This window comes from Chenopodium quinoa, unplaced genomic scaffold (genome assembly GCF_001683475.1).
Source record: "Chenopodium quinoa cultivar QQ74 unplaced genomic scaffold, ASM168347v1, whole genome shotgun sequence".
Classification (NCBI taxonomy): domain Eukaryota; kingdom Viridiplantae; phylum Streptophyta; class Magnoliopsida; order Caryophyllales; family Amaranthaceae; genus Chenopodium; species Chenopodium quinoa.
This window is the reverse complement of record NW_018744593.1, coordinates 6704999-6715978: the sequence shown is the minus strand read 5'-3', so window position 1 is coordinate 6715978 and position 10980 is coordinate 6704999. Positions and strand designations below refer to the sequence as shown.

Genomic DNA, 10980 nt, shown 5'->3' with positions numbered 1-10980 from the left:
AATTATACTACGTATAATGTTATGTTGAAGACTCTGATATGATTATGCTCCTTGAATTGTTTATTGAAATTCAGAATTGATTCAGAACGCCGATGATGCTGGCGCAACTAAGGTTTGCTGCTTGATTGTCCGATGATTCCCCAAATGTAAGTTGTTGCATGCATAATCCCCTTGATTTCTTTAATCCATGGCAAAAGTAGAATTTATTATATACACCCGGGTGGGTAATTTGATCATTAATTTTTTATCATTGGGAAATTCTCTTTGGTAGACAATAATCCATTTTAGATTACATTACATAATGATTTTCCTAATGCTTTTAGGAAATATATGGATTATGGAGTATAATTTGATATGTTGGAGTGGTGTTAAATTGATTGTTAGGTTTTATTAGGAAATTTTGAATAAAGTAGAGATTATTAGTAACCTTGTTACTTAATTAGTTGAATTTGGTAGTATGTTTTAATGTGTAATTTAGGTGGTTTTATAGTTCTTGACAAAATTACTAACTTTTATTTTTTGTTTTATTTTTTATTTTTGTAGATTCATATTATGAAGTGAAGAACAAGTTTATTAGCTATTCAAGTGGGAAGTTCGAGACATTACATCCATTATACTTGCTATATTGGTATGAACTATAAACTTTATGTAGCTATATTTCTTTCTATTTATCTATTTGATAAAAGTTTGTTCATGATATTACAAGTTGTGTCTTGTTTAATAATAAATAATTACAATAATATGTTGAATGTTTGCATCATCATATGCCTAGATACCCGTTCAAGGCTTTCTCATTAGGAGAAAGTCTTGAATAGTCCCCGGTTGGGACTGTTCTTGAATGTTTACTCTCACTTAGGTGGTGAATGTATGTCTTTTTTCGATTTTAAGGAACATCTTGGCTGTCCATTTCTTCTCCATGTTCTCTGGGTACATATGTGGGTAAGTAATTATCTACATCTTGTACTTGGAGAACTGGGGGAAGTACTGCCGGATTTTCCTTAAAATTGGAATGTTGACATACATTCACTAGTGAGAGTAGACATTCAAGGATGGGTTAGGTTGGAGTGATAAGGACACTTTGGAAACATGCATTTGTTCAATATATGGAATGGTATATTCACGGTGTGTACTTGAAGTTGATTTACATAAGATATGTAGCAATTGTACATTATTAATAATATGTTGCTATATATGTTTAGAGACACTTTACTAAATGGGAAAGGATCGTGGTTGGATGTATGGTAGACGTGATACAATGGATTTTTGGAATGGGGTTCAAGAGTTTTGCGAGACGGCTTTATCTTATCAGCGCAAAATTGGTGAGGAAGGCCTATACTGTCCTTGTGTTGATTGTAATAATGTGAAGGTGGTCAATAGTGTTGAAATCATTAGAGATCATGTACTTTGACGTGGGTTTAGACTTAAATACCATGTGTGGATTTGGCATGGTGAAAGTGGAGAGTATAGTGAGGATCTTGATGGGAATGATGTGCATGATAAAAGCAATGAGATTCATGTGGACGAGGAATGGGAGAATGATGAATATGTTATTGATAGTGGTGAGGATGGAGCTGAGGATCATCCAGTGGATGAGGTCGAGGATAATGACGTGGATGAGATGTTACATAATGTCGAAGGTGATGTGTTTGAATTACTAACGGAGGCTTCCAAAAAGCCTTTGTACCTTGGGTGCAAAAAATACTCCAAACTTTCTGCCGTGCTAACACTTTTAACATTAAGTCGAAGCATGGGTGGACGGACGTTAGTTTTACTTCTTTGTTGACCGCATTAAGTGAGATGTTGCCTGATGGGAATGAAATTCCTACGTCTTACTATTATGCAAAGAAGCTTATGTGTCCATTTGGTTTAGAGTATAAGAAGATACATGCATGTCCTAATGATTGTATTTTGTATCATAATGAGAATGAACAATTGGAGGAGTGTCCACGATGCAAGCAATCGCGCTACAAGCGCATGAGTTGCAATCCTGGTACGAAGGGACCTCCTGCTAAGGTGTTGTGGTATCTTCCTATTATTCCAAGTTTTAAGCGTCTATTCTCAACACCAAAAGACGCTAAAAACTTGAGGTGGCATGCCGAGGGAAGGAAGAAAAACAGAATGCTGAAGCATCCGGCTGACTCCCCGAAATGGAAGAACATTGATTTGAAGTTTCTGGAGTTTGGTAATGAAGTCAGAAATTTAAGACTTGGGTTGTGCACAGACGGGATGAATCCATTTGGCACTCTTAGTACCCAACACAGCACTTGGCCGGTTCTTTTAGTGATCTACAATTTGCCTCCTTGTTATGTATGAAACGGAAGTATATAATGCTTTCATTGCTAATAACCGGGCCTAGGCAACCTGGAAATGACATAGATGTTTACCTTGCGCCACTAATTGACGATTTGAGAAAGATGTTGGATGAAGGGGTTTCTTGTTTTGATGCTCATAAGAACGAGGTGTTCACATTGCGTGCAACCCTTATGTGGACCATGAATGACTTCCCTGCATATGGAAACCTGTGTGTGTACAAGGTTAAAGGGAAAAAAGCATGCCCCATATGTATTGATGAAACATCAAGCATATACCTTAAGAATTCTCACAAAGATGAGTATATAAGGACTCGAAGGTTCCTTAGGCGTGATCACCCGTACCGTAGGCAAAAAAAGGCTTTCGATGGGACAGTGGAAGAGGAGACTGCGCCTTGGTCATTGACCGGTGTTGAGGTTTATGCTCGAGTTAAGGTTATACGAAAAGTGTTTAGAAAATCTGAAAAAGCTCCGGTCTCAACAGCTCTTTTCAAAAAAGAATCAATTTTGTGGAAGCTTCCGTACTGGAAAGAACATGATGTTAGGCACTGTCTAGATGTGATGCATATAGAGAAGAATCTGTGTGATGCTCTTGTGGGAACACTTTTTAATATTTCAGGCAAAACAAAGGATGGAAAGGGTGTACGGTTAGATTTGGAAGAGATCGGGATTCGTCCGGAATTGTGGCCTCAAGACAAGGTTACAAAGGGCGAGGACAGAAAGGGAAAGGAACCGGAACAAGAAACTGTAAATGTTTCGAAAAAAGGAAAGGGGATGAGCAAGGAAACGGAAAGGCCTCGGATGCTTCAAAGAGTAGAGATGAGGGTAAAGGCAAGGTTGAGAAGAAGTATTTACCACCGGCTTGCTACACATTGTCAAGGGTAGAAAAGCGGATGTTTTGTGCATGTCTTTACGGCATTAAAGTTCCATCTGGGTACGCATCTAACATGAAAAGATTTGTATCCTTAAGTGGAGAACTGAAGCTGACAAGTATGAAATCCCATGATTGTCACATGTTGATGCAAGTATTTCTACCGATTGCAATACGTGGTATTTTACCGAAGCACGTGAGGGAAGCTATTACAAGCCTATGTTCGTTTTTCAATACAATATGAAGCAAAGTGCTTGATCCTTGTACACTTGATGCTTTGAAAACAGATGTGGTTGTGACTTAGTGCAAATTTGAGATGTATTTCCCACCCTCATTTTTTGACATAATGGTGCATCTCATTCTTCATTTGGTGCGTGAGATTAAGTTGTGCGGTCCAGTTTTCTTGAGGTGGTGCTATCCTTTTGAAAGACACATGGGCACATTTCAAGATAAAGTAAGGAATCCGGCTCATCCGGAAGGAAGCATGATTCAAGGGACCGTGAGTGAGGAGATTGGTAATTTTGTGGCCGACTATTTAGCCGTTGCTGAACCTATTGGTCTTCTTGCTTCTCGACATGAAGGGAGACTAGATGGTCATGGCACAATTGGGTCGAAACGAATGTCAACGGATCGGGATCAGTTCTTACAAGCACAGCTTTATGTGTTGCACCATGTTGCGGATGTTCACTCATATTTAGATGAGCACATGGCTAGTTTGCGTGATGAATTTCCATCGAAAGGTGAAAGGGCACTAATGCAGTAGCATAATAAGAGGTTTGTGAGTTGGTTTAGTTAAAGAGTGATTAGTCGCTTGGATGATAGTGTCACCGATACAGTAAGGTGGCTTGCTTATGGTCCTAGGGATGATGTTCGCTCATTTGAGGGATATGACATCAATGGGTAAACTTTTTGGACAGAGGGTCGGGATTTGAAATCTACGTCGAACCAAAACAATGGAGTAACGCTTGTGGCATCGTCAAGGGAGTTTGCAAGTGCTAAGGATAAATCACCTGTCGATGCAAAATTGTCATAGTACGATCGAATTCAAGAAATATGGGAGCTTGATTATTGTAACTTCACGGTTGCTCTTTTCAAATGTAAGTGGGTTGATAATATCAGGCGTAATGTCAAGTATGATGACTTTACTCTTGTAGATCTTGGGCACTTAAATGATAGAGCGGAACCGTTCATCCTAGCTTCTCAAGCTAAGCAAATGTTCTATGTAACTGACCCAGTCGATTCAAGATGGTCCATTGTGCTAGCTGGGAAAAGAAGAATCCTAGGCATTAGAGATGTTGAAGATGAGGAAGAATACGATGCATTTGATGATTCAGCACCTTTCACTGTTCCTAGACCTATTGCATCAAATGACATAGACGACCAGACATGTTATATGCGGTCAGACCACAACGAAGGAATATTAGAATGAGGTACTATACCATTTAATTTGAATGAAGTATATCTCAAAATTGACATATTATGATAGAATTTAATTTTTTTAGTGTTAACGGTACTAGAAAATAACAAGTTACGTCAAAATGCATCAAAAATGATTGAATTTAATATTTTATATACTAACATGTATTATGACCTATATGTCAACATGTTTATCTCTTATGGACCTAATATCGTGTTATGTTTGTAATGACAGGTGTTTATAACTCATGGAGGACGATTATGACCCACTAGTAGAGGATTTGGAGGATGATGATGATGGCTATGAGGATGAGGACAAGGACGAGCCATATGATGTCAACAAGGAGACTGATTAGGGTGAGCTAGAAGATCAGGAACAAGATGCTTTTGAGCGCAGGCTTGATGAATTTGAACTTTCAGCTGAACGTGCGCCTGCTATTGATTCGTCAATTGTTGAGATTGTTGGTGAGAACACTACTCCTCAAACTCAAAGCCAAGGAAAGGAGCAATTGAACACAGGTGGTGGAGTAGGGGTAAAGGCACCAGCTAAGAGAAAGGGTAGGGATCCGACAACAAGTTTTAAGAAGCCAACCGGTCCCATGGTGTTGGAGTATGACAAAAGAGGCCGACCTACTGGCCAATGGATTCAGAAATATGCAAACCAAGTTGGCATATGTTCGCGCAAAATCCCCATTACACTTTCTTGGAAGCAAATACCTCCAGGCTTGATTCAAACATTTTGGGATGATACCAGGGCAAGTTTTTTGTTCAAATGCACATTTACATGTATTACAAATAATTTCACCTAAAGTTTGTTTGTAAATGGAAAATAATAATTGCTTGTATTTGTGATTGCAGAAGCTGTTTAGTATTCCTAATGATCCCCAGAAGAGAAGGGTGTTTGATTCTTTACTAGCGGAGAGATTCAGAGGCTTCAAGACCCACTTGACCAGTGGATGGATCTATAAGAAAAAGAAACACAAGAAGAAAGCTTCCAAGGGAAATGATGGTGAAGGTGGAAATGAGGAAGATGTTGAGGAACAAGACCCACCGTGGAAAAAATGGCCAAGCGTGATGGAGGACGAGTGGAAAGACTTTGTTATTCAAAAAACTCGACCCAAAGCAATTGTAAGAACTACTAAATCTAATGAGAATTGTATAATATATTGACTCTTTTTGCAGTAATGATGCTAACATTACTATTTATGTAGGAAATTCGAGAGCAAAACAAGGCAAGTTCATTGAAGAAGGAGTACCGCCATCGTACGGGGGCCAAGACATTTGGTAAATGGAGGAAAACTTGGAAGAAGGAGGGTATATACCCCACTATGACTCAAGGGTCATCCTTCGAACCCTCCAACTCCACGATCACTACGTTGGTTAGTCGTGCTGGCGATTTCATTTGTTCTCTACATTCCTTTGATAAGGACACCGGAAAATGGGTAATCAAGGAACCGGAAAAAAAAGTGGCGGATAAACTTGTAAGCTATTTGAAACTTAAGCATAACTTTACCATACAAAAACATTTTATGTATTCATGTTAACATTTTTTCTTATGCTACAGCTTAAGTACACTACAGAAGTTGTTGAAGGCAAGCTGGTCCCGACTATAGAGAAAGACCCCTTCACCTTGGCTTTGGGAAAGCCCTACCATCCAGGCCGGGTAGTAGGTATGGGAGGGACGTTGCTAGGATGGGAGAATGTGATGGGTTCAGAATATACAAAAATGGGAAGATCTCGAGCAAGTGTTAACTCACCGGAAGAATTGGATGCCAAGGTGGCATCCATCAAGGAACAAGTTTGCAATGAGTTAATAGGTGAATTCAATGCTTGGGCGAAGCAAATGAACTTACCCTTGTCATTCCCCTCAACTACACCGGTCGACTCCAGTAGTCACCCAAAAGGACAAGGAGAATATAAGAGACATGGAGAAGAGGAGATACATGAGGTAGTTTTCTATCTATTAGTTTTGGCCTAACTTGTGAGTTACGTGAGATCTAATGTGGCATTATTGATTAATTATTGCAGGTTGTTACTCCCACACATGCGGACTCGAGGGAGGTTGATAATCCAACACCCCATGAATTTCCAAATTTAGAGGTGAATTTAGGATTCGAGGGAGCGTGTTTGGTTTTAACATAGTGAATTTCATTACATGATCAATTGTGTAGGAAAAGACCCTTTTTGATAATTTCAGTTTTTACAAGTGAATTTCGTTACTGGTGTAGGTAGAGACCGAGTGTACACTTCTAGCCCCGGGGCTATCAAATGGATGAGAATTGCAGTTCGTGGCGTATGGTAGTGCACAAGCGACGACTGGTGATATGGTCCATTTCCAATCGCTTAGGCCACAACATTACTCGGTCAGGATCAATTCTTACATTGCTGGGTTTGAAAATATCCCACTACCGGTGCCTATAGTGGATGATGGGATTACTCTTCTTTGGGAAGCAAAGGGTAGCTATGTGTAATGGCCACGTGCATGCGTACTTATTAGCTTAAACCCCGGCCAAAAATTTTTGAACTCTAATTATCTTTGTTTTGATCAGATTTCGAAAAAAAGTCAACCATCAAAGAGAAGGAAGGTGGAGAAGCCTAAAAGCGTTGATCAACCTACAAAGAAGATGAGTGAACAAGGGTCGAAGAGTGAACAAGTGTCGAAAAAGAATTCTTCGAAAGGTTCAGCCATGCAACCTACTCCACTTGTTGGAGACAATGTCCTTCAATCGCTCACTAAGGATTTAACTTTTCTACACAATCGTTTTAGTCATTTTCCTAGTGACGATCCCATTGAAATTGCACTTCCTAAGGCAATGTTCCATTATGATGAGGATGCAAGTGCATGGTTAAACAAACAAGATGTGAAGGAATTTTTAAGAGGTTCAATGCTTAACATTTCTCTCATTCAAATATTCATGAGGTACGGGCACATGCCACTTAAATTAATTATGTTATTCATATTAGTGTTGTTTATCCTTCATACGGAGGTTACCCTGGTAATGGCATTTCTCGACCGTGTCTCCGAGGGACAGTTGAACGAGCGACTCATGTCAATTAATTTTTCATTGCACATGCACGTAGAGCACTACGGGAGCACTTAAGTGACATTGATTCCCCTACTAAAGTTGGGTGGTTATGCCCCGAACAGACATCCGAGACTAGAATCTTACACAACTCCTCCGAGGTGATGTATTATTTTAATCATAGTATTAGGGAATCAATGCGTGCGGGAGACAAGTTCATATTCGCCCCATGTTATGAGGAGTACGTTTAACCATGTGTAATTCAATTCTTTCTACATTTTAATTATTTGTTGTACCCTAATTATTGATTTGTTTGTGTATTGTGAATTTATGTATGTTTCATTGGTTCCTCATGGTGATTTGTCCTGCTAATAACACAATCTTTCACCTTGATTCAGCTCGATCAACAAAGAAGTACCTCGTGATGTCTGTACTACAAAAGTAAATATAGCTACCTAGTGTTGATTATCTTAAACTAACTCATTTAGTAGTCAAACTAATCAAATTTGAATTTACTTTCCTATAGTATTATGAAGAAGGTACATGGTCGTGCTCCACGGGGTCCTACATGGAAATCACCTATGGTAATGCCACATCATATTGTGATTATCTTAATAAAAATTGCTAAAACAATTGTGGGTTTTATGTGACGTTTGACTCATTTGATTTGTTCCTATGCTAGTTCCCACAACAAGATAATGGAGTTGATTGTGGATTATACGTGATAAGATTCATGCTTGACATAGCGACTCATTGTACCAACACCATACATCTTGATGAGGTATGGCCTTAAACTTAGTAAAATGCTCTTTTTCTGTGATTTCAAGGCTTAGCCACCTATAACTACGTATAATTGACATGTTATGAGAAAGAATTTGGTCATTTGTTTAAAAATGTAGAAAATGGGCAAGTAGAAGTCAAATAGGCCTTATTTAGGCTATTTTTGATGAAAATGCGACCTTAAACTTAGTAAAATGCTCTTTTTCTGTGATTTCAAGGCATAGCCACCAATAACTAAGTATAATTGACATATTATGAGAAATAACTTGGTCATTTGTTTTATAATGTAGAAAATGGGCAAGTAGAAGTCAAATAGGCCTTATTTAGGCTATTTTGGATGAAAATGCGACCTTAAACTTAGTAAAATGCTCTTTTTCGATGATTTCAAGGCTTAGCCACCAATAATTAAGTATAACTAACATTTTATGAGAAAGAACTTGGTCATTTAATTAAAAATGTAGAAAATGGGCAAGTAGAAGTCAAATAGGCCTTATTTAGGCTATTTAGGATGAAAATGCGACCTTAAACTTAGTAAAATGCTCTTTTCTGTGATTTCAAGGCTTATCCACCAAAAAACTAAGTATAAGTGACATGTTATGAGAAAGAACTTGGTCATTTGTTAAAAAATTTAGAAAATGGGCAAGTAGAAGTCAAATAGGCCTTATATAGGCTATTTTGGATGAAAATGCGGTTAAACTTAGTAAAATGCTCTTTTTCTGTGATTTCAAGGCTTAGCCACCTATAACTAAGTATAATTGACATTTTATGAGAAATAACTTGGTCATTTGTTTAAAAATGTAGAAAATGGGCAAGTAGAAGTCAAATAGGCCTTATTTAGGCTATTTTGGATGAAAATGCGACCTTAAACTTAGTAAAATGCTCTTTTTCTGTGATTTCAAGGCTTAGCCACCAATAACTAAGTATAACTGAAATGTTATGAGAAAGAACTTGGTCATTTGTTTAAAAATGTAGAAAATGGGCAAGTTGAAGTCAAATAAGCCTTATTTAGGCTATTTTGGATGAAAATGCGACCTTAAACTTAGTAAAATGCTCTTTTTCTGTGATTTCAAGGCTTAGCCACCAATAACTAAGTATAATTGACATGTTATGAGAAAAAACTTGGTCATTTGTTTAAATATGTAGAAAATGGGCAAGTAGAAATCAAATAGGCCTTATTTAGGCTATTTTGGATGAAAATGCGACCTTAAACTTAGTAAAATACTCTTTTTCTATGATTTCACGGCTTAGCCACCTATAACTAAGTATAATTGACATGTTATGAGAAAGAACTTGGTCATTTGTTTAAAAATGTAGAAAATGGGCAAGTAGAAGTCAAGTATTTAATTTTTGACCGTTTTGACCCAAGTATTTAATTTTTTACATATTTATTACTCACATGTTTAACTTAACTAATTAATTTAATTTATTCTAACATAATTTATATATATTCCAAATTTTGCAAGCTGCAAAAGGGAGATCCGTTAACAAGCAAGGAGCTTAATGAAGTTCGAGACATGTTGGCATCTTTCATCACCTTCAATTTGTAAATGTGACATCATTTTGAATTTATACTTTGTTAATTATTAACTTTTAGACTACAATATTGACTAGTTATTAGTATTGTTTGTATTTATTTGTATATCACACTTTATAAGCTTATGTTGTATTACATTTGGTTTTTAATTATAAAAGTCTGAATATATATTTTTAATTCTTGTTATGATTATTAATAATAATTATATTATGGTAGAATTTATAGCAATAATATGGCAGAATATTATCGCAGGATCAGTTGCAGGAATAATTGCAGGCAAAAAAAAAAATTTAAATCTTATTATTGCCACCGGTTTACCGGTTCAAACCGGTGGCAATAGTCAGCCTTCCCCTCCAAAAAAAATTTGTGCCATTATTATTGCCACCGATTAACCGGTGGCCATAATTATTATTACCACCGGTTAACCGGTGGCCATGACGACTATTGCCACCGGTTTTGAACCGGTGGCCATGCGATGCTTTATTGCCACCCCTCAAATGACCACCGGTTCAAAACCAGTGGCAATGGGGGGTTTTCAACCGGTGGCCATTACATATTTTCGCCTAGTGAAACCTTTTGAAGAATTGAAGATCTCAAGGGGTCATGCTAGTTGCCAAATGCATCTATATTTATTTTTTTCTATATATATATGTTTATGTATATGAATTATATGTTAGATGCATGTTTAGGATTTTGAATGTTGTGATGATTAATTAAGTTCACTTAAATAAACCAATATAGAAACCCTAGGTCCCTAAATATTGAGTAAAAACTTGCCATTCCAAAACACACTTAGCAACCGAACGAGGGTAGTGGTGGGCTACGCCAAAGCGAGGCATCACTACCTCTCCTAGGAGCGTAAGGCATATCGGGTATGCAAGTTGGTTTTGGTTGTACTCAACGATATGAGTGATGGAGTTCTAACATGTCGTGGAAAAGTGAATAAATTGTTGAGAGAGCATTAGATGCGACGATTTATTCAACCAAGAGTGGCTTGGAGCCATTAGCAAAGCGTTGCTTACCTTAGGAGATTGAGTGTTAAGACAA

General features: G+C 37.6%; 1 long non-coding RNA gene across 1 annotated transcript; it reads left to right on the top strand.

The window, feature by feature from the left end:
• Positions 1–223: 223 nt before the first annotated feature.
• LOC110699742 lies at positions 224–8211 on the top strand. The gene is made up of 3 exons (XR_002506983.1): positions 224–628; positions 8018–8060; positions 8146–8211. It is a non-coding gene; the product is annotated as an uncharacterized LOC110699742 (long non-coding RNA).
• The last annotated feature ends 2769 nt before the right edge of the window (positions 8212–10980 follow it).